The 24,715-nt window shown below is 27.2% G+C and overlaps 2 long non-coding RNA genes across 6 annotated transcripts in view; one reads left to right on the plus strand and one right to left on the minus strand.

Annotated features, from left to right (window-relative positions):
* Nucleotides 1-24,715, minus strand: part of LOC107447505 (uncharacterized) — a 278,517-nt gene that overhangs the window by 112,369 nt on the left and 141,433 nt on the right. The window lies entirely within an intron of this gene.
* LOC107447506 (uncharacterized) overlaps nucleotides 1-24,715 on the plus strand; it is an 89,610-nt gene that overhangs the window by 25,825 nt on the left and 39,070 nt on the right. The window lies entirely within an intron of this gene.

The following is a 24,715-nucleotide window of genomic DNA, read 5'->3' on the forward strand; positions in this document are numbered from 1 at the left end:
TATATATATATATATAACTTTCCAGCTTTTCCTTAAATATTTTTATAATAAAATACTTAAGGACTGGTCTAGAAAATTTGTGTTTCTGGATGTCGTGGATATATTTTAGCTTTAGGTGTAACGAAAGAATATATCAATCATTCATAAGTTATAGATTTTTTTTTTCACTACAAATTTTCTTCACTGTCCCTTCTCCCGAAACTGATTACAAAAAAGGAAATGTCAGCACCGCTTTTTTTTTCTATTTTAATAATTTATAAAGACATCGGAAATGTAGCTTATCACAATACATCCATGAATACGAGTATAAAAATACCTTTGAGATCTAAAAGTGTTACCTTATTTTATCAACACGCTACTTTAACTTCTGGAAACAGTGACAAGTTATATTAAATGATGGCCTATCGGAGTACCAAACGATACTTTAGTAACTTTTTATGGCAAAAAGTGTTCCAAAGTAATCTAAAGACATCAAGAATGTTTCGACAGCTTCCGGAAATAGGCATTCGGTCCCTTCAAACAGTAGAAGAAGCCTCCATTATATCGAGTGCTGCTTAAATCTTCACTTTTCCCAACCATGCTCTTTCCTCATTTCCCCAGAGATTTCGCTTTTCCCCTCTCACCAAACATTTTTTTTTTTTCACGAAAAAAAAATGGATACTTTGAATGACGCCTTCGATGGAATAAGAAAAATGGCTCCTTGCAGCCGATTGTATCCAATCTCGGTTGAAATGAGGAAAAAATCTCTAGTGTGCTGCGAAAGTAACGCCACAGAATGCTAAAATAGTTTTTATCGGAAAGTTTGTTTGATTACTCGAGAGAGAGATTTCTGAATCGGCAGGATGTAAAACAAAAATGAGAAACATTGATACAACTTTAATCCATCCAAAAATTGTGTAATGTTTTATTTAATATTCGGTAGCAATTAAAATAATGAGTAAGACATAAAAAAGTTACTATTGTTGAAAATAATTGGTCTTCTAAGATAATTCAGTAACTAATCTATAACTAGCTATTACCTTTAGCTAGCAGTATTATGCCAAGATTTCTTAATTTTTTTTTCTTCTTCAAATTAAAGTGAACAAGGGTTGGGAAATTGGTTATTAGAAAAATACAGAAGCGTTTATCATTAAAAGCCGTTTTGGCTCTAGGAGGACATTAAATCACGGGGCACTAGTGTGCTGTGAAAGTAACGCCGCAGAATGCTAAAATAGTTCTTATCGAAAATGTGTTAGATTGCTTAAGACACTTTTTTCTGAATCGGCAGGATGCAAAACAGAAATGAAAAATATTACTATGCTTTTAATGTAACCAAAAATTAAGAAATTAGAAAATTTTTATTTTATAATCTGTAACAATTAACGAAAAGGTAAAAAAATATATATTACTGAAAATAATTAATTATTCAAGATAATTCAGTAAACAATTTATAACTTACAATTATATTCAATTTCGTATTATACCAAGAATATATATATATTTTAATAACCGTCGTTGAACAGCCAACCCAAATATGAATTACGACTACTACCAATGCTCAACTCCGAAGCCTTGTAATTTTTGAACCCAATCCAAAAGACAAAGGAACTCCCGGATCAAGCATTGGAGAAGCTTGCCCTTCTGGAAGATTTTTTGATGGAACACGGAGAGGAAAACCACGGAAAACCTCCCTTGATTGGCCCGATAACAAGAGGGGGGGAGGCTCTGACCCATCATCCGTCTACCACTGAGGATAATACATTAGCACTGTGGTCGGCGCAAGCCGGGTGCAGAATTTATATTCAATCAGCTATTGCTGGGATTGGAGCCTGGTTCTCCTCATTGAAAGGCGAGTATTCTATACCCTGAGCAACCGCAGCTTACCAAGAGTTATTAAGTTTTATTACAGCGAATAATGGCTGGGAAAGCAGTTTTTACAAAATATCAAAATTAAAATAAATTATGGTATAAAGCATAATCTTGAGTTATTAATAGCTCATTCCAATTGACAGCCAAGTTTACCTTTATAGACTAAATATACTTTTAATTTAATATATTATGAATATATTTGATACTGATTCTTGATTACTTATTTGTTCTTAACACCACTCGAGGGCAAAATCTGTTTCATCTCCATTGGAAATTTAAAGTTTAAAGTATAGATAAAACTGAGCTCAGATAAATCAAGAGTAAACAATAAGGCTGAAAAGTTTTTTACGAAATGTCAAAATGAAAATAAATTGTGAAAGAATTGCTTCTAAACTGTGTAATCTTGAGTAATTCATAACTCATTCCAATCAATAAATAGCCAAGTTTCCCATTATGAACTGAGTAGATTCTTAACACATGCGAAACTGATTCCTGATCACTTATCCGCACTTAGCATCACTGGAGGCACTGGCAATAAAATAACTCTCGAAAAAGGGTAATTAACAAAGTACAGCGATAAGTAATCGAGTAATACTACCCAGGCAGAATTAGTAATATATATGACATATATAATACCGTTTCTTGTTTACTTATTCTTACTTAACATCAGTAGTAATGATATAAAAATATTTTTGAAACTTAAGAGATTTGCGGCAATTTATTTAAATACAATTAAAATTCAAACAACAAATTCAAACTCTTTTACTTTTTGTGAGCGTGTAATTATTTTTATTTTATTAAGCATTTTGTAGCTGGAGTTGCAAAACAAACATAATGTAGTTTTAGAAAACTACAAGGGTTCTGTAATGTTGTAAAAAACGAAAACTCTTGATGAAATATTATACATATTACTTATATATTTACATTTGCTCCAAGTCAATGTCAATCTACGAGGACTGCATACAGAGTAGCTGTGACATTGTGGATTGGCGCAGCCATTATTCTTTGGTATGATATAATACAGATGAATTTATTTTGATTGATGAACATTGCTGTTATGGGAATGATATTACTTTGTGAATACTTCCAGAGGAGTACTCCAACTACCTTTTATGATTCTTAATGTGATTCCATGCTTTTCTTCTTCTTTTTTCTTTTTCCAAAGATTAGGACTTAAAATACCTCTTTTTTATCCTTCTTCCCTTACCTCGATAAAAGAAAAAAAATCGAATCAAAACAAAAAAAGAACTGAGAAATTCGGAATATTAAGCAGAAAAAGGTAGTTACAGTGAAAAATATCTGTTCTATAAGCTAGCTTGGAGTGTCATTATTACAGGGATTTTAAAAGAAAATTTTTCTCTGGAATGGTGTGATTTAAGACACGGCAAATTTCCAACCTTCCTTTGTTATATGTTATTGATGGCATAACTGAAAAGAGGATTTTGAGACCGCCAACAGGATAATGTCTTTTCTCATTTTATCGATTATGTAATTAGCTACCCTAGGTGGTCCGATTCATGTATCGAATTTTGAATGCTTTGGGCTCAAATGTTAGTCTGCAAAAGTAATTACCAAAACCTTTTGGTAGCATTTTCTCAGATCCGTTAAATTCCATAGATAGCTTCGAGATTACAATAGTAATTATAACAGAATTAGGCAACACCAAAACAAGCGGGAAACCTTTCTTTCTTTCTCTTAAAAATAATTGCCTGTGAGATTGAAGTGTAAAGTTTTGATCTTAATGTCTCTCTGGAAAACGGAAATGTAGAATATTTGTTCATTAATTCGTCATCCTTATCAGTAAGACAAAACAAAAAAATGCTATGGAATATAAATGACAGTTATGGTTAAATTTACTGATGCTGCAACGAACTTTGCTTTGTCCTTTTATGAACAAGTTAAGTATAATTAAACCAGATACGTACGCACCTGGAAAAAAACTAACTCGATCAGTTTGTTATAAAGAAGTTAAAAATTTCTTATCATTGCCTTCCGCTTAAGAACAAAAATTTCAATTCCGCTATCTTGATATGTTCAGTTTTAGTATGAAATATTCTAATAGATAAGGACATAATAAAATAAAATTTTTATTTAAATATTACTGATGCAGAAGTATGCTTAGATACAGGTGCTGATTAGATACAGGTGATTATTAGATACAGGTTCTTATTATATGCAGGTGCTTATTATATACAGGTATTTATGAGCCTACCTTGTTTACAAAAAGGTAAAAGTTTTGTGTTAAATAAAAAGAAATCATGAATTCGGTGTCATAAATGGATTAAGGAATTAAAATGAAACAAGGAAATATATATATATATAAAAAATGTTAAAAGTTTTGTGTTAAATAAAAAGAAATCATGAATTCGGTGTCATTTGAAACAAGGAAATATATATATAAAAAGAAAAATGCTGGTAAAATAGGAAAAAAAAACCTTTATTTTTTTTTTATTTTTTATAAAATACAACATTTATATAATTGAGAGTGGATATATAAGAACAAAATAACATTATTAATAAGATATTATCTATTAATTGCGTAGAAAAAGAGAGAGAAAAATATGATTGTAAAATTACTTAATTTTTCATCTTGTTTTCTAAAAGTATTTCATGTCTACCAAGACTTATCAATAGTTACATATTTACATGTGGAATCTAGATTCATTAAAAAATAAAATGATGATTTCACTATCCTTAATTATAAAGTTGAATATATGAATAAGTCTCAGCAGTCAAGAATAATTTACTCTTCTGCGTGTGCTCTTATACCCAGCATAAAAAGTTCAAAAAGTGACCATATATAATTTGATGAAAACTTTCAAACTGAACTGCTATCTTACAGGAGATAATGTCCATCTAGTTGAAATATAATTTTATCACGACTTTTCACTACTTAGATTTCAAAGGTACTGATCAGCAAAATAGAGCACAAGGAACTTAATTTATTCAAAAAACTTTCCACCATGTTAACAATCACTTCAAAATATACTCGTTTTAATTATTGTGTAAAAACGTAAAGGTAAACGATAATGTTTATTAGTAAGTAACTAATCTGTTATCAAATTATTTTCTAATCTGTTATCAATTATCAGATTATTTTTTCTCTATTTATTTATTTCTCTGTTGTTTATTTTCATAGGATAGAGGAATCCAATAGAGTCGAAAATTATTCACAGAATTTGCAGAAATAAATATATAAATACAATGATTAAAACTTATTAATAGGACAAAGTCTTCTTCCTATTTAGATGTCATTTAAAAAAAAATACTCTACTATACTATATATTAGATAAAATTCTCTATTCAGGAGTAAAATCTTTGGAGTGACGCTGTTAGATAATTTACAAAAAGATGACACGTTGGTAAAACCAACGTTATGAAAATATTTTGTTTATAAAAAGGTATTCTTTTCAAAGATATAAAAATATATATTTATAGAAAAACGAATTATTCATTCCACACACCATCTCAGTGACCCATAACTAACCTTCCAAACTTCTGCTTTAGCAAACCCTCCCTCTTTCATACATCAATAGTTCCCCTCCTCCAAAGTGTTTTTAATGTTCCCTTATCTTCCCCTCTTACACCACCCCTTCATTAGGTGATATACCCTGCTGTTGCTATTATTTGATTGAAGAAAAAGACAAATTCTGCTACCTTCATGCTGGATATGGGTTCCTAATTGAATTTCTCTCTAAACAAAACCATACTATATGCTTTAATCCTTTTAGTATTTTTTCAATAATTGCAGTATGTACATGGCTTTAATGGTATATGATAGAGTGTATGAACTTTGAATTAAAATAAGTAGTGCTCTTCTTGAAGGTTTTGATCACGTTTCAAAATATATTAATAATTTTGAATTATAAAATTTTCATGCAAAATTGTAGGGAATTTGTTCTCAAAGTGTGTGTCTATACTAACTTATGCGACTAATTGTGTATTTAAAATTATTAGTGGTTGTTTATTATTATATTTAATCCAGTGTAACCGCTTAAGAAAATGTCACTTCCTTTGTTCAAAAACATAAAAATTGGTAAAACAATTATTTTATTTTAAGTTTTATCTAAAAATAATAAAACATTGTCCATCTTGAAAAAAAGACGGATACAAATGATAGCAGTATCAGCAGCATATATTAGTATGAGCAGTATTAAGTTTCAATCTAAAATCATGAAATTATATTTTATAAAACTTAAGTGTTAGTTAACGTAAGAAAATAGCTATTTAATTTAAATCTTATGAACTGCCACTCTTTTTGTAATGGCAATTTTAACATCAGGCCTGGCAAAATTTTAAAAATGGTGAAAAATGTTTTATAAAAATATCGTAAATATTATAAAATTTTATTTCTTGCCAACTTTAGAAAATTCAAATGTAAGACAAACATTTAATTAACAAATATTTTTAGTCGATAGTAATTGGTTCACGCAATTTGTCTCCTCAATATATTTTAAGAGGGTTTTTTTTCTTCTTTTTTCTTTCTTCCTTTTTTTTTCTGGAATATGGCTATTTTCACATACGGTGTAATTTATGCAAATTTCAAGTAGTTGCATCCGTTCTTTTTAAAAGAATTGAAGGAATCTCAAATACAAAGGGTTAAAGTACAAATTTTTATTTAAGAATATAAAAGAAGGTTGTATAGTCAGCAAGAAAGAAAGAAAAAACGTATCATCTTTATGACTTTTGAATAAGTTTGTCGGACTTTCGTTTTGTTAAGTTTTATGACAGCATCTCAAAGAAGTCTCTTAAACAATAATTAACTGTAACTGTGGCGGAATATGCTCATTTTGTCACAAAAAAGCATTTTTGCTGTACAAACATATCAATTCTTTAATTGCACTCAATTCAAAGTGCAAAAATAACACCTGAATCAAAATTTCATAAAATTCAAACTATTAGGAGGTCTGCAAAGACAAATGAACACTTAATGTCTGCAATATTCAAAAACAGCGACTTTGTTGTAAGGAAAAGAATTAAAGTTTCTTTCAAATTACAGTTACTGTTATCAAAAGTGATAGACGACAACTACCTAGAAGTACTCTCAATTAAGCAATTACCTACTATTGAAATATTGAATATCGTTTTTAATTACAACTAAATGCATAATATAATCAAAGGAAGGAAAAAAAACGAAACACTCCTTAAATTTTCCGAACGAACTTCGGCTTTATATTTTATGTTATGTTATTATACTAAATCATGAATTCTGTTTTTTAAAAAATTAAAAGGTTAAGAGAGAAAAGAGTCCTTTTAAAATTCAGATTTATTAAAAAAATCAAATTAGGTCGTTTTTTTTTAGAGTTAAATAAACAAACAAAATTAAAACAAAAATTGAGCCAAAGCTAACTTTTGGTGTTTAGATCTTGAGGAAGGCTCTTGCTTATAGAACCGAAATTACCGTAGAATGTGAGAAAAAAAATGCCATTTAAAAAGTGTTTCTGCTCATTAAAATTCACGTTAGCTCTCATTAATTTGCAAAATTATGTGCTCAGAAGTTAGCAATGTGCCTAATGAGCAATGTGCATTTTTAGTAGTATTTAAACAACATTTTTTCTCCCGTTTGAATAGTTAGGAAACGAAATTAGTTTCACATTCTTAGGTCATTTCAAAATTTTTAATATAGTTTCCAATGACTGTGCATTCGAACAAAATTTTTCTCTTTTTTCGAGTAGAATAAAAGAGGGAAATCAGTCGCAAAAAAGAATCTAAAAAGTCAGAAAATAAAAAAAATAATAAAATAAAATAAAAAATAAAAAAACGAATGTGTCATTATTAAGCCAAAAGTCACAGGGTAGTGGCAAAGGTGCTCTTTAGATTTGAAAGAAATAGGTTTAAGCAGCAGAACATTGAGAAGCAGAAGTAGAGGAGGGCATATTCATCAATTTTATTCCTGGATACCCCCTTTCAACCAATGGCGAGCAAGGATCTAGCACCCCGGGAGTTTACTATTCACGGAAGGAACTAGAATCACTGATTTTGCCCCGCTCTCCATTCATAGTTCAGGAACACATACACACTCATATGTCCTTAGGCTTGCGGACAGTGAATGAGGAAATACAAATAATTCAAAAGCGTCCCACCTCAAAATTTTTTTTCCAGATCTCACTCCCATATACTGTTTTATTGATTGAATGAAATTCAAAATCGAATTCTACGCCCCAACACCTCTTTCTCCCTTCTCCTTACCAACACTTTGCACGGTTTAGCAAATCTTTTTCTTTTTTTTTGAATCATAGTATCGAACACAACGCATTTTTTCTATTTACATCGACTATTTTGTAGCAGTGGGGCCTCTTGAACGCGCTCGGGAAACGTTTAGACATTTAACAAGCAAAGAAAAATTACGGCGATACTATTGATATTATTTTTCTTTCTTTTCTTTTCTTTTTTTTTTCCACCTATAAGTGCACTACGATATTGATCTATTTGTAATGACATCGCTGTATAACAGCACTACTCGAATGTTGAATAGCAATAGGGGTTGACGCTATTCACAGAACCACTTCAAAGTATAGCTTGTTGGGTAACAAACCTAGCTAAGATTTGTTTATCAATGGCATTTAGTTTCCAATTTATTGTGTTAAAAAACGTTGCTTTTGTCCTATATGACAGCATCATCCATTTGCCAGGAAACGAAATTTTATTCTTTTATGTTTTCATTCTAAATATGAAAGATGAATTTTGTGGATGACGAATTTTAAATTCAATATTTATGCTGGCAAAAAGTGGAAACCTTATAGCTTTTATTAATTCGTATGCTTCTATTTCTACCTACATTTACGGGATCACACGTGCGGAAATATATTTTCAATAGCATTAAAAAAATGTGTTTGTGAATAATGAAATGAAAAAGCTAGCGAAGAGTACTCGAACAGATGTGTTCTTAAGCAATAAACACACTGACTTCAAAAGTTACATAAATAATAAATTTGGGCAAAAATTGATTGAATTATTAACTTATTTTTTGGTGGAAATTAAAATAGTAAATATAATGACAAAAAGGTTTATCTAAGACAATAAAAAATGTGTAAATATGTATAAACACATTTACACAATAATATAATATCTATAGTGATAAATATGTCTGTTAACAGAGAAATGAAAAAGTTGGTGAAGAGCATGTTTTTAAACAATAAATACGCTGACTTTAAAAAGCACATAAATAATAAGTTTCTCCTAAAATTGGCAAAATTATTCAGTTATTTTTTGTGGAAAGCTACAATAGTAAATATAATAACAAAAATGGGGTCTAAGGCGATAAAAAAAGTATAAAAATGTCTACATATCGCTTGCTTAAAGTTAAAACGACACTTCTGCACTCACTTCTCATTCAAATAACATGAGAAGTGAGTGCAGAAGTGTCGTTTTAACTTTGAACCAGCTATATGTATGATAAAAAATGCGTCTGTGAACAATAAAATGAAGAAATTAGTGAAGAGCATTTGAATACCTAGATATGTTTTTACGTAATAAACACACTATTTTCTTAAGGTACATAAATAATAAATCTCCACTTAAAAATAGCAAAATTATTCACTTATTTTTAGCGAAAACTTAAAATAGAAAATATAATTGCAAAAAATACGTCTAAAACAATAAAAAAATGTGTAAATATGTATAATATGAAAAATGTGTCTGTGAACAATGAAATGAAATTAGTGAAAAACACTCGAACAAATATGTTTTTAAGCAATAAACACACTGACTTCAAAAGGTGCATGAATAATACATTTCCAATAAAATTTGGTTCAATTATTCCCGTATTTTTAGTGGATAGAAACTTAAAATAGTAAATATAATAACATAAATCATAACTACCAAATTTTCCGTTTTAACCAAGTGATTTTTTCCAGCAATATATTATTATAAATAGATAATCCATATGATTATATAGATAATAGATGAATATTATTTATTTATAATTTCTTTTTTGTTAAATAAATGTGATTTAAAAAAGCCACGATATGAGTATAATTCAGCAATAGGTATACAAACCCTAATTCTGAGAACAGAAAAATTAAATTCTTGCAGATATCATCATAAATACTATTACTACGAAGTTTTTCTAAAACCTATGCTATCAAGCTTCTTATTTTTCATTTTTTTTTTAATAATACAATAAAGGGCTTGAAAAAGAGGGTCAGTTAGACAGTTGGTTTTAATCCTACTTTAGAATATTTTAAACTTCTCTAGCTTGGAAATTATTTGCGAATGAAAACTTAAAAATTAAGAAAGTTATCCCTTTCTACGATAGAAAAACCGCAATAAGAATTGGATAAAATTCTTTATGTTAATAAATTTCCGTGATTCGTGTAAAAAATTGTCATACAACTGAAACATTTTGTAAAAAGGGTAATCCCAAATAAAATATAACTTTTATCTGCAACAAAAATTGCATACGACGTAACAGTGCGACATGACATATCAAACGAAATATATTCTCTATGAATGAGAATTCTCTTCAATCAACGAAACGTATCGTCGCCCATACAGGTGCAATTTACTTCATTCATTAAAATAGCAAATCTTCCAAACGCAAATTCTGTACGCCATTTAAATTTCTAATGTAAATCTAGTCGCATCTTAAAAACTAAATGTTTGTTTTATAACAGTGGATTAAATATCATTACTTAATAGAATTAGAAGAAGAAAAAAAACGCGTCTGAAAAGTCAGGAATCTAGAAATATTATACGTTTATATAGTATGTATAATCAATTTCTATTTTTATTTTTCATTTATTTTTGAATTGTTAAATTTATTCATTTATTTATTATTTTTTCGTTTAAAATAAGCTATATTTAATTAAAAGTCTCTTCTGAATCTATTATTATATTTCCATTCAATTTTTATTTAAATTTCTTAATTTTTTAAAGGTTTATTGTGAAAAGATATATCTGATTATATTCAAAATATGAATTTATTTTTCTTATTATAACTTATAAATAAAATAATAAATCATATAACAAAAATTTCATTTATTTATTTAAAGAAATCTTTAAATTTAAAAATTATGTGATCATTTCTGAAAAATTAAATATATTTTCCTTTTAATTAATATAGTTTCACTTTTATTCCAAGAAATAAAAAATAGATTTAAATGTTGTTCTATTGTTTTAAATAATTAAAGATATACTATTGAAAAATTTGAATAAAACACGTTAACAGAAAAAATTCCTTAACAGAATAAGCGCTACAAAAGCCCATTTCACATTTTCGGTACGTTTTTAATGCCATTTTCTAGATTAATAAGCCGCAATGCAACATTGAGCAGACACTCTCGAATAACATCTTAGCAATAAGCCTGAGGAAGTGTGAATTTGGATTTCATTCTGTCATTAAGTAATCCGGTTGAGAATGCTGAAAATGGCTTATTAGCAGCGCGGACGCCAAAATTTCAATTTTCCTCTAATTTGTTGCCAAATTGCTCCAATGCCCATAAATCTAATCCGATGAACGGAGTGGCAAATCGCAACAGCAAACAGGAAGTCAGATCTTCCCTTAAAATGAGAATAGTGGGCAGAAGTGCCGTAAATAAAAACCCGAGAAGCTCTTTAGAAATTTTTGCATAAGCTGCGGTAGCTTATTTTTATTATTATTATTACTTTTTTGTTCCTTAACCGCCCTCCCCCGGAGTCGTATTTCAAAAGGGTTGTTATAAGGCGTTAAAAAGACGTATAAAAAGATAACCCCTATCTGTAAGAGGTGGGGAAGCATAATACGATTTTCCGTATGGATTATACTGGCTTGGAGTGTTATGGTTTTTAAACGGCCATTCGGTGGGCCGTAAGCACGCACTAGCATTTTGAAGTTTGATGAGAAATCATTTCTGCATTGAGCTTAAAGACGCGAGATCATAATATCTAACTTTTATTGTTTTAGTATTGTGAATCTAATGATAGTTTTCATATGCTGTAAGTGGAATGAAATATCTAGAAAATTATTTCTCTTCCCCCCCCCTCTACATGATTTGAGAAAGTTAATGATTTAAATTATTTTGCGTTGAGTTACTATAAAATGCTCTATTTTTTTTTGCTAGACAAAGTTTAAATGATATTTCGTCTAATTTAATCATTTATTTTTGCCTCTTTTATTTATCAATTTACGCAGTTACGATGGCGAATGAAAGTTAATATGTCACTTTATATCTACATATTAATAAGATTTTAAACTTGAAAAAAATAAATTCGAATTATTTTATGACCGTCAAATTCGTATACAATATATCATATTGCATCTCCACTGCAAAAAATAAATAAATAAATAAATAAATAAAAAATCTGTTATATTACGGAAAATTTCAGACAGCAAAGTTGCCAGAAATTATTCGTATGCTACGGAAAAAACACGTTGGCAGAAGTTTTTTGTAACGTGATTATGATTTGGCATAATAATATTTCTGTTTTTCACTACAGAAAATATTTGTACGCACTAGATATTTTTCGTAGATCAGGGTACAGCAGAGAAATTTTGCATGAAGGTAGCTGTACACCCTCTGATTTGCTAAATAAATGTCTAAATCTTTGATTAGTTTTTCCAATTAGTCAATGTTCTGCGTGATTTTTCGCTATTTCTGAGATATTGAAAACCACCAAGTTTTGAAGAATTGTCAAAGAATTTTTATTTCTTTTCTATCGTTAAGTTCAGTTGTTCCGATGTGATATTCGAACCCCGAGACCTTCCGAGTCCAACTCCTTGACTGCCATACTAGCTGGCCGGAATCATCAAATTATTTGTTGCCGCTTTGATACCAAAGTTTTTCATATTCTAAACTAAGATAAAATCTGTACCTAATACTGTACTGCATCAATTATTACAGATTTTACTTGTTAACAGGAAATGTGTCTATTATGACAAATTACGATGTAGTTTAATAGTATATTTCTGTAGGAAAATAACAGAATTATTGCGTTTTTTAACAGACAATTTTTGTTGTGTTTTTATAATTAATTTAATATTTGTAAATTCAAAAACAAATAATAAATAATCAAAAAAATACTTATATTTATGTGTATATAGTAAGAAGAATAAATCCTGTTGATTTAAAATGAGAAATGGGGACCGTATTGCAAAGGTTTTCAAAAAGATTTTTTTTTTTTTAAAAAATATTGAAATACGCAAACAAATAAAACAAGGACCTATTCATAATGAAGAAACGAAATTAAACTTGACGCAATGAAAGACTTAATTATTTTTTTTCCTTTTTTCAGAAATGTACTTAGCAAGTTTTGAATCTGTAGGACTTTATTACTTTGTTTGGATATGAACAAAAAAAAAGTTCTGGATGAAAATACTACTTACTCACAGTTTCAAAATACTCTGAAATCAAAAATGTTTTTTATTTCCATTATTTATCCATGATAATTAATCCTATAGATTTTATGCTATAGCACTTCTAGCATTTTTACTGTACTGTCTTTTATAAATATTGTAAAAGCGCAGCACTTATACTGTTACCTATCTTTTGAAAATTTTAAGCAATTTCTTTTAGAATGAACAACAAGCTTTTAAAGTTAAATAGGTCAGATGCGTTTATTTCATATATAAGTAAACATTAACCTTTGTCTCATGAAAAAAAAAATACATTTTACTCTTATTATTATTATTTTTCTTTTTACGAAATTTATATCTTAATATTTGCCACATTATCCTTGTGCATCTAAGAGTAATCTTTCTTTATTTCATTATTTAATAAAACACTCTCATTCAATAATGAATTTAATAATTTGCGTATCTGTATTATAGTCACATTAAAATTAAAATATAACAAGTTTTCGTTGGTATAAAAATTTAAACAAGCACTTTAAATGCAATTTACTCCTATTTTTGAAAATTCATTGTCTTATTCCTCCGTTTTCTTTTCCTCCGCTTTTGAAGTTGATTCTTGACCTGTGACTGTGAGTTTTTAATTTTCTGATGATTTTTATTGATTTTCTTTTCGTAATTTGTTTATTCTTNAATAAAACACTCTCATTCAATAATGAATTTAATAATTTGCGTATCTGTATTATAGTTACATTAAAATTAAAATATAACAAGTTTTCGTTGGTATACAAATTTAAACAAGCACTTTAAATACAATTTACTCCTATTTTTGAAAATTCATTGTCTTATTCATCATATTTTTTATCATATCATTCTTTTTCCGAAAATAAATTCGTTCTTCATTGCATAATTAAATAGTGTTATATTACTTCCAAGCAATTGATTAATTTAATTTTAAAAAAAAGTAAGGTATTTTTGTTAATCAAAAAACCGTCACCACTTTTCAATAAGCTTCGTAAAAAGTCTAGGTCCCAAAATATTGCTATTCTAAAAAAAGTTTTTCTTAAAAAATTCAGGTAATTCTTCATATTTTCCTCGAATTCTATATCACCCCTCTCTTTCCATTTTTCTTTTTTTAATCTTCCCCCTTCAATCCGTTTGAATGGGAGAAAAAAAAGAAAAACATTAAATTTAGATTTTCCCTGCTTTCCATTACAAAACGATTCGAATAAAAAGACTGACATTGAAAAATGACAGGAATGCTTAAAATGGAATCTTAACTACTTCAAAAAGATTTTCACAAAATCTATTTATTTGAGTATGACTATTTAGACAACGAATTGTTTATTCTTTGAAATATCAAACCATTCTTTACTTTTTGACCATATTAATTCGAAACTCTTAAGTAAACATTATGAATATTAAATTTAAATAATCGCTTTTTCCTTCCCCCCCCCAAATGGAAAATATTTGAGTTCCTGAATGAACTCTCTTCAACGTTTTTGTTTTTAAATTTGAAGATAGCTCATACTTGCAAGTTAAAAATCAGATCAAATGTGTACATAATTTTTAAATTTATTTATAATTTTAAATTTATGTATAATTTAAAATTTATATATAATTTAAAACGGTTATAGAAAATTAAAATTCGTATGTGAATGACAAAAAGTGATTTCACCTCTCCAAATAAAGTAATAGCAACATAGTATCTAAGAATACAATTTTATAAGCATTTATCTAAATTAACCAGGAAAACACTTTCGTGCACAGTAAAAAATAGATAGTCAAATTTCATTAAACTTTCCTCGTTTTTGACAAAATCATTTCCTAGTATGTGGAGCAAACCTTTCGTCAAAGGGACGACATAAGTACTGTCTCTTCTGCGAGGATACGAATTTCATCAAAAGTAACAATATATTTCGTATTTCGTCATTCTAGTTTCGTCAAATTCCAAGTTGAGAAGGCATTTTTGTCCTAAGAGTTCGCGATTCGTCACAAATCACGTGATTTCGTGACGAAGTAATTCTCATAATAAACGAAATACAGTTCAAAGATTGTTGAATAGTCAAAAATGAAAGTTTCATTTCTCAGAGTGTTCAAACATTTATATTAATATATTAGTAACTTTAAGTTTATCAATTATCTTTTTAATATTATACTGGTATGAATGTTGATTTATTATAAAACTATAATTGGATTTTTAAGTATCTTGTTCTTGCCTTAAATTATAACAAACAGAATATAACGAAAAATAAATAGATAAATAAATAAAAAAATAATGAATAATATTTTTAAAAGTGACTCTTGTTTATCCGTTCGTAAAATTGAAGAATATACCTGGTTTAATGTTGAACAATAATAACTATAACAATTTTGAACCATAATATGGCGCAAATGTGCTGCAACCTAAATAAGGTGCTAAACTGAACCAGATTTCCTTTTAAGTAACGTGTAATCGAGTGTATGAAAATATGATTCAACATAGAGCAGTATTCATTAGCACCATGTGTCTAAGGCATGTTTGAACAATATTATCACACTTAAAAAAATGTCTCACCGTGTACTCTTAAATCTTTTTAAAACATCATTATTTTAATGGTTAGAAGTTGTATCAAGTATCATTACTAACATCATGCATTTACCATCAATGTATACAACAGATACATTAGGCACTACAAGCTTTTTTTTTTCTTTTTTAAAATATGGAATGACGAAATATCTCTTCACTTTTGACGAAATTGGCTTCCTCGAAGAAGTGACTATAGATCTTTCGTCACTTGGACAAAATTCGCTCCGAGTATATACTACGAAACTGTTTAATCAAGAACGAAGAAAGTTTCGTGAAATTTGGATATTCCTTGATATTTTTTTTTCAGTTATTCTATCGAGTGTTATAGTAACATATTCAACAACAAATCGGTACTCTAACAGCATATTGGCAAAATTAAAGATTATACATAATAAATCAATACTCTATTTGGCAATTTGTATTAGCATTATTCTTCAGGCATCATAAATCAGTGGGTGAATTTCTTTTTAATGTAATCTGAAAATTGCTTTAATTTTAAATGTGAATTTAAACTACATAATGACCGTGCCTTTGTGCCACAGTGTATGACCACATAACTTTGAAATTGAGGTCAACGGTACAATAGCTATACTGTTAATCCATGAAAATCCACTGAATAATTCCTCCAACAAAGGCATTCAGTCCAAAGGAATCGCGTTTAAATGTTGAAAAGAAGCCAGCTAACCAACAGCGAATTTTCAATCTCGCTCCAGAAGCAGTGGAATGCAAGAATGTGAATTGCGGTGTGGATGGAAGCATGCTTGGCACGTGCTATGGTCGCCAATTCATTGGAATGTCCCACTAAAATAACGCTTTTCGAGCGAGAATTCCTAGACTATAGAAATCTTTCCCGTTTTCAATTTCCCACTTCATTTTTATTTGCCTTTTCTATTATGGCGTAATGAATAAAGCGTTTGATATGGTAAAGTGTCCTACTTCAGAATACGAATAATAAAAAAATATTTTAGCCAAATGCTTAACTTTTGCTATTGGAATTTTCTCGCCTTCATTCAAATATTAATTTTGTCTATTTACATTAGTAACAGAAATCAATTTAAAATTTCTACAGCTCCTATAGACGACGATTTTATGAAATAAAGCTTGTAGCTTTCTCATTTCGTCTAACAGTTTAATATTATCTTAATGTAAAATGAAATTTTTTCAAATCCTATTTTAATATTTTCTTTCAAAAGATTATTAATATTTTATGTGAATCTTTTATAGATTAATTCATCTTAATTCTTGTCCAAAACTGAATAAGATCGAGATAATTTTGAAACCAAATTTAATAATAATTATATTTTTAATTTTTATTTACTATTTTTTAATTAGAGTTTTCGAGTTTTATAGTATTGTAGTTAGGCTTTTAGATTTAGTTACATTTATTAATGTTATTATTTTACCTTCATTTCGAAAGCAATAAATTTAATATTTTTTTTGGTGAACTAGTTTGATTTATCAATGCTTTATTGACGATTTATTGATTAAAATTAAATTGGTTTCTAATTTGCTATTTTAGTTTTTTTTTTTTTGAATATGTATTTTAGCTTATCACTGTTTCAGAATACCATTGTTAGCTGCCAAAGCAAATATTATTCTTAAAAATTTAATTAAAAATCAAAATTTGATTAAATTTTAAATTTAATTTCTTTTTTAATAATTAACTTTAATATATTTTGAAAAATCATTATTGTAATAACTGTTCATAAATACATTAATTTTATTACTCTGGCTACTATCGTATAAACTACACGGAGGAAAAAAATCTGGAAAAATTATCGTTCTATATGGTAATGACATATCGGGTAAAAAAAATTGAATTATAAAGAAAATCTGGTTAATAAAACCAAACTTCTCGTATAAAAATCATTCAATTGGTTATTTTTTCGTTCACATGGGAACGCTTTACTAGAAACGTTGGTTTTCAAAATTATAGTTCTTATTACCACACATTTAGAAAAAAAATACGAAACTGAAAAGCAAATTTAACCGAATAAATGATTTATATGCAATGCTCTAAGGTATTGTGAGAAATTTACCAAATTTTACCACATTTACCTAGTTTTATCACATATTATAAAACAATATTTTATTATTAATTATACTACAACCATTATCAAAGTGCTTCGGTAAAGATTACCAAGTCCTTTGATGTTCTTTTAGAACCGGAACCACGGTAAATTTCACAAATTTTTTTTAACTTTTACCAAATTTTTTTCCTTTGTGTACCTGAAAATGTTATAACGAGCATGAGTTTTAAAGATTAATATTATGAAACTTTATTATGTTCTAACTTCTTAAATTATGCTTATGGTTTTGTCAGTTGCTTTGACTATTTCACGTAAATTGATTTTGTCAGCAAAGCAAAAAAATTAACGCATTGAAAAAAAAGTGTATAACTTTTATTATATTAAATTTTTAGTAGCACTTATACTCATGTAGAATAGAATTGCTTTAAAATTATTCTATGAAATTGCAATTTTGGTAGTCTCTTTAGACATTTTATTTTTATCTTTTTGAAATAAAAAGTAATAAACTAGAAGTTATGATAAGTTGTCAAAAGAACATACCTGCTAGAAATTTAGCGTTAAAAACGAAACACTAGAGATTTAATAAATTAACGGTTATTAAAATGAATTTTTTTTTTAAATGTACATCAACTGTTTTCGTATCTCTTTCTTTTTTTAAGCTTGAAACAAGTTTGAAAATATTTTTACATTGTAATACATATTTTAAAAAATTCAATTAAACATTAACTATTTAACTATAAAAAAGACATCTAAAATTATACACGTGAACTTTCATGATTGATTATTATAATGATAATAATAAAGTAATTATCACAAATAAAATTAGTTATCCCAAATAAATAAATTAATAAAGTTATAATATTCAATAAATAGTTTTAATAATAATAAATATCATCTTATTATTGTACAAAACAATTATTAAATTAACAATCCATAACAACTTAACTGTGCACAAAAAGATATATGTCAATTTGCAACATTAAAAAATTATTTAAAAAAATTAAGGCTATCACATTTTTTAGTTTTTAGAAAAGAATAGCCTTGGTAATCAATTCAAACAATGTAATGCCTTTTTTTCCAATTTTTAAGTTACGAATTATCTGAGAACTCTTTATATTTCAAATAGATTAGATGTAATTGGTTAATATTTATCATTTTATATTTGAGCTAATCAACGTGAAGCACTTGCGATCATTGCAAGCCAATCCCTTTTAGAAGAGCTATTCTTTTCCCTGAGTGACAGTTCAACCGCATTCGATTAGTTGGTTTTATGCGGCCAATGAGATTTCTTATGTAAATATACAGTTTACTCTCTTTAATTTTCGTTACATTTTTCAAAAACTTGCAAAATGAAAGAATGTAATGGAGTTTTTTAGTTAACCATTTGCTTCCATTTATTATGAGATGCTAAATTCTTTTTATACATTACACATTAACAACCATTCAAAATTAATTTATGTTTCTTTGTTTATCATATTCTTCTCGGAGGCGTTTCTAAATGGAAGGCACTCCTAACATATTTATTAACTGCAAATCTTTTGTTTTAACAAAGAATTTCATGCTTTAGTGATAATATTGTTTTCACTAAGTCATTAAACCATAAATGGTAGAGATATAATTAATAATAAGCCATTGTAACGAAATATGTACTAAGAAATTATGGATTTGTTTAAAAGATTACTATAATAAAAATTGTTATGAATTTTTGTTACGAAAAAAATTGTAAAAGTTAGAAATAAAGATAGCCAATTTTGGGCTTTGGGGTGATTATTGGTGGGTTTAGTTTTGGATGAATGTGCTAAAACTATTTAAAAACTTATTTAATTTGGTAAATCATGATTTATTTCTGTAAAATTTAGCATTTGTTTTCGAAGTGTTTAGAACATTAACTTAAGCATTAATTTAAGTTATATTAATTGATTTTCGTGATAATTATAGTTATATAAATAGAATTATAATTCAAATAATGTTGTATAAAAACAGAATTACAATTCAAATAATGTTGCATATAAATTTTTCTTAAAACAAGATTTAATTTGAAAATTTACTTCCCAAGTTAATTTAAAATATTTTTTTATCAAAATTTTTCTTTTAATATAAAATTTTGCATTTTTTGGGATGTAATTTTTTTTTCTTTTAATATTTTTTAAAACATTTTAGAGAAAAGATTTAATGTTAGACTATTAGTGAAACATAATAAATGACAGCAATATTTTCAATTTATTTGATGATCTAAAAATAGCACATATTTATTTTAAAACTTAAATAAAGTAATATTAATCAATTTCTTCCTCAAAACAATGAACTAGTACACTAACACTAAAACACTAATTTCATATCTAAACACTAGTATATCGTTATATGTCGTTATACTAATTCATCGTGCTATCATTAACAGTTATTAATTACTGAAATTGCTTGATAATTAGGAAATATTAAAAATAGTAATAAGCAGAGGCTCGAGTAAAAATATAAGAAATTTGATAGATATAGTCTTAAAATCAAAATATTATACTTCGAGAAATAAAAAAGGGTTTAAATAACAAGAATATCGTTACATTTACCGTGTTTCTGGGTTTATGGGAACATCAAAAAGTTCCATAATTTTTACCGAAGTGCTTTGGTAATAATTTTGGTAAAATTAACAATTAAATATAGTTTTATCATATAGGATAAAATTTGGTATATGAAGTAAAATTTATCATGACCATGCTTTATACCATGGCATAAAAGCTATTTATTCGTTTAAATTTATTTTCCAGTTTTGTTTTTTTTACAAAATGTGTGGTAATAAGAGAACTGTAATTTTCAAAACCATAATTAAAGTATATTTTAGACTATATAAATGGAAAAATTACCAAATGAATGGTTTAAATACCGTATATTTGAGTTTTTATAACCAAAATTATTTTTATCATTACCATACAGTACGGTAATTTTACCAGAATTTTTTTCTTTATGTACCATATAAAATACAAATCACATCATACATATCGTGTCATATGAAGGCTTTATTGAGAGACAATGATTAGTTAGAAAAAGAAAAACATAAAGAAAGGTAGTAACTAATTTCTGATAAAGTATATATAATATTTTGTTATGGTTGTAACTTGAATGAAATTTAATAGCAGTAGTAGTTGGCAGAAGTAGTTATAAAACAAAACGAAAAAAATAAAAGTTGTACATACTTACTTTTTGAAATTTATTTTATTTTAAATAAAGTAATCCTTTTCAAGTATTCGTCATAAAAAATTTATAAAACAAAAATAATTTCATTAAAAGAATATTTGAAGGGAAATAAGATTATTTCAAAAATAAGTACAAATAGCACGCAAATCGTAATACTTAATTATGATTTAAATTATAATCATTATTTCCTTATAATCTGCAAATTATTGATCAAAACTGAATAATATATTTCAATAATAAACTTTTTTTTTAAACTTTAAATATTAACCTAAAAATTTAAATATTTTTGTTTCATGCCCTCTCAATACACAAATTCACAATTTCAATCATTCGACAATCTTGATGTTTTGATTAATTTTAATGTAAATATCTTATTGGGAATACAATTATTATTAGTAATGATGCAAAATTGTTATCTTAAAATGATCTATTTCGGAATTGAACTTTGGAATGAAGGGTCGGTAAGAAAGAAAAAAAAATTTTTAAATGCAAATTACTCCTAAATCAAATTAATTATGAAATACTTATATAATTTATGAAATGAAATAAATATTTTTGCCTGCATGCTTTTCTATTGACGTGTTTGTTTCTATATTTTATTATGTTTATAGCTCTCTAATTAGTGTCTTGTTAGAATCTAGTAATATTCTCCATGAATAAATTTATCATTATTCAAATGACATGTAAATTACTAGCTCTTAACTGATGGAAAATCAAAGATTAAATGCGGAATGAAAGAAAAACACAGTAAATTAAAAAATAACAAAATAAAATTGATTAAAATTTCTTTATCTCTAAAGTACTTAATCACTCATAATATATTTTAAATTAACTTCAATGAAAGGATCAGAGATTATTCAGGGATATTTATTTTAAGTAAAATTAAATCAAAGTTGAACTATGAGGTCAAATAAACACGCATAAGCCTAATATGCCATACAGGCAATACAGAACTTTCTAAAATTCTTGAAGAAAATGCAAATTATAATTACCCTATTAAAACTCTTTGCAAGTGTTAATGAACCTTCTGGGTTTCTGTAAACATTAATTATTCGAAGTTTTGCTTGCATAATATATTACATAACATTTTTATATGTTTTACTCAAGGACGCTACAGATGTTTTGGAAAGGAGTGCAAGCGCCATCTATTAAAAATTTCTGAAACTTACATGGAATTTGAAGTAAACTAAACAAACAGTTGTTTAAAAGTGTAAAGCAATAAGAATTTTTTTTTTTAAATTAATGCAATTAATTATAAGATATAAGTAACTTTAAAAGGGGTCTGGTTAAAAGAATTGTACAAATGCCGTAATGTAATTTGCCGTTGGTCTTGTTCTTTTGCTAGATTAAAAATGTTTAACAGAGAACATTTAAATAAGCTGCTTCATAATTTATTACTAGACAAGCATTATTTTAAACGGCTAAAAAGTTTTTAAACTCTGAAAATTTGACGAAAAATTAGCTTCTTCATTTTTGATTTCGAAGTAAAAATTAACATCCAAAAGAATTATTAAAAGTAACAATTAGCATTACATAAAATGAAATTTTAAGTATTTTCTTATATTTAAACTACTTTTTTTACATTTAAATGAACGTAAATAAATATTTAATGACAATTTATATCTGACTGAAAATATTATCAGCATATTTTTAATTTTATATTATCATCAAATTGTTCATCAAAATTGATTTCCTTTATATTGACAACTATTTTTAATTTTGCTTTTATTTAAAAGAACGAGTATTGTGAGATTTTATGTTTCCCTTATTGAATTCAAGCATTTAACTTCAGTTCGTTATTGTGAAAACTCATATTTCGTATTATTAACATGCGCAGGTTCACATGGTAAAAACTTGATATTTTTCAAAGGAAAAAAATAAGAAACGTGATAATTGATCCCAATATTTAAAAAGTTGTGCAAAAAAGAGATCAAAGTTCCGATAGGCTATAATTTTAATTGTTTAATATTGTATGGCGTAATTAATCTAAGAATTAGGGCAAAATATTTTTGTATTCCTATTTCATAGATATTTTTTTCAAAATAAATAATAAAAATAAATTAATTAATTAATAAGAAAATGTGATGACAAATGATTCATGAATTTACTTTAAAATACTTTGTTTCAATATCATTTAAATTTTAGAATTTGAGTGGAGTTTTTTAACATCTAGAGATATTTTCTAAATTTACATATAATTTTTGGATAATTGGAATTAGCTGAAACATTTTGTTTTCACACGATCTTCTAGCTTTTTTCCAGATTACGGCTACTCTTGTATGAAATACCACTATACAAAATATTGCCTTGAATTTTCATCGACAAGGAATGGGCAAAAATATTTTAAAATTTATATATCAGCAAGTATGTGTATAGTGGGTAATATATGGTCTCCTTAAATTTCAAAAACCAAGATTCTTACCGGTCAAGATTTATGAGGTTTTGCAAGGTCACCACAACTTGGAAAATCTTTCGGTCTCAATCTATATTGTGGGAAAATCTTCACCACAACCGGTAAAGAGAATTTTGAAAATGAATTAACTTATTAAGAGTTCAAATTATGTAATAAAAAGATGAATAAATAAATGCTGCTTAGTTACTCTAGGTACAATAAAATATGCTAGACAGATAAATATTTGAATATTTGGAGAAATGTTAATTACATGGTTTCGAATGCCTGCTTAAGAACTTCTAAATAATGATGAAATAGTAATCAAGCTAGTTTTTTAAAAATAAAAAAAATTCGGAATTTGAGCATTAACTATGAATTTTGCTTTCATATAAAAATTCAATAGCTATGGATTTTTTTTAACACGCAACTTATTTCTTTCATAGCATTTAAAAGCATTTTAAATATAATTTAATGAATTAAAGATTTAATAAAGTTTAAGAAACGAAGTATGATTTCTAAATTTAAAAAAAAAAACATCATCCTGGCTTACAAACAGTACCAATTTTTATAATTTTTTCATCACAATTTACGATACTTTTAATAATAGGTATAATTTTCATTCACTGTATAAAACAGGTTATTTTCGTCAATGCTTCAATCAATTAAGTTTTAAGATTGATTAAATGCCTATATATCATAACTATTTATAATTTTTTTGGAGTCAGTTCCCGATATCACTGTATCCAGAATGTCGTTATATCCGGCAAAATGCTTGTAGATTTTTATCGAAATAGGTTGGCCCTCTCTTAAAAATAAAATATAATTAAACATGTAAGACGTAAATTACAATTCCAAATTACTCACATAAATCAAACGTTCAAGTGTCATCGAGATTTAAAAATGTATCTTAAGTGAAAAATTAGAAGGCTTTATATGTTTTGACCTTGTAAGGTCATTTGCCTAATACTGTTTCACTTTCGTGTCACGTGGTATGCACTTTTTAATCGCTGGCAACACTCTAAAGGAAGGAAACAAAATTATTTCAAATGTAATAAGTAACAAGGTATTTCGTAAGGTATCCTTTAAAGATAATTTTTAATTTGATTTTTCGAGATAGCTCGGTTTGATGGATGTTCTTTGAAAATCTGTACTTCATTCGATTAATCAACAACGAAGCGATTAATCTCATTCTAATCTTCTCTCGAATCTTTAATCTTTTCGATGGACTATTTTTTGAGACAATGCGTTACATCGTGGTTTGGAAAAATTAATTGAATTTTTTTTTTCTTGGGCTCAAAAAGGGCTTAAATGTCGGTTTCATTAGGGAACCAAAAGAGTAGATATTCTGGGGAACCATTTCTTTTTCCAGAACTTCAGCAAAATGAGATGAGGTAAGAAAAAAAAAAGTTACACGCTTTTGA

The sequence above is a fragment of the Parasteatoda tepidariorum genome, chromosome X2, assembly GCF_043381705.1.
Source record: "Parasteatoda tepidariorum isolate YZ-2023 chromosome X2, CAS_Ptep_4.0, whole genome shotgun sequence".
Classification (NCBI taxonomy): Eukaryota; Metazoa; Arthropoda; class Arachnida; order Araneae; family Theridiidae; genus Parasteatoda; species Parasteatoda tepidariorum.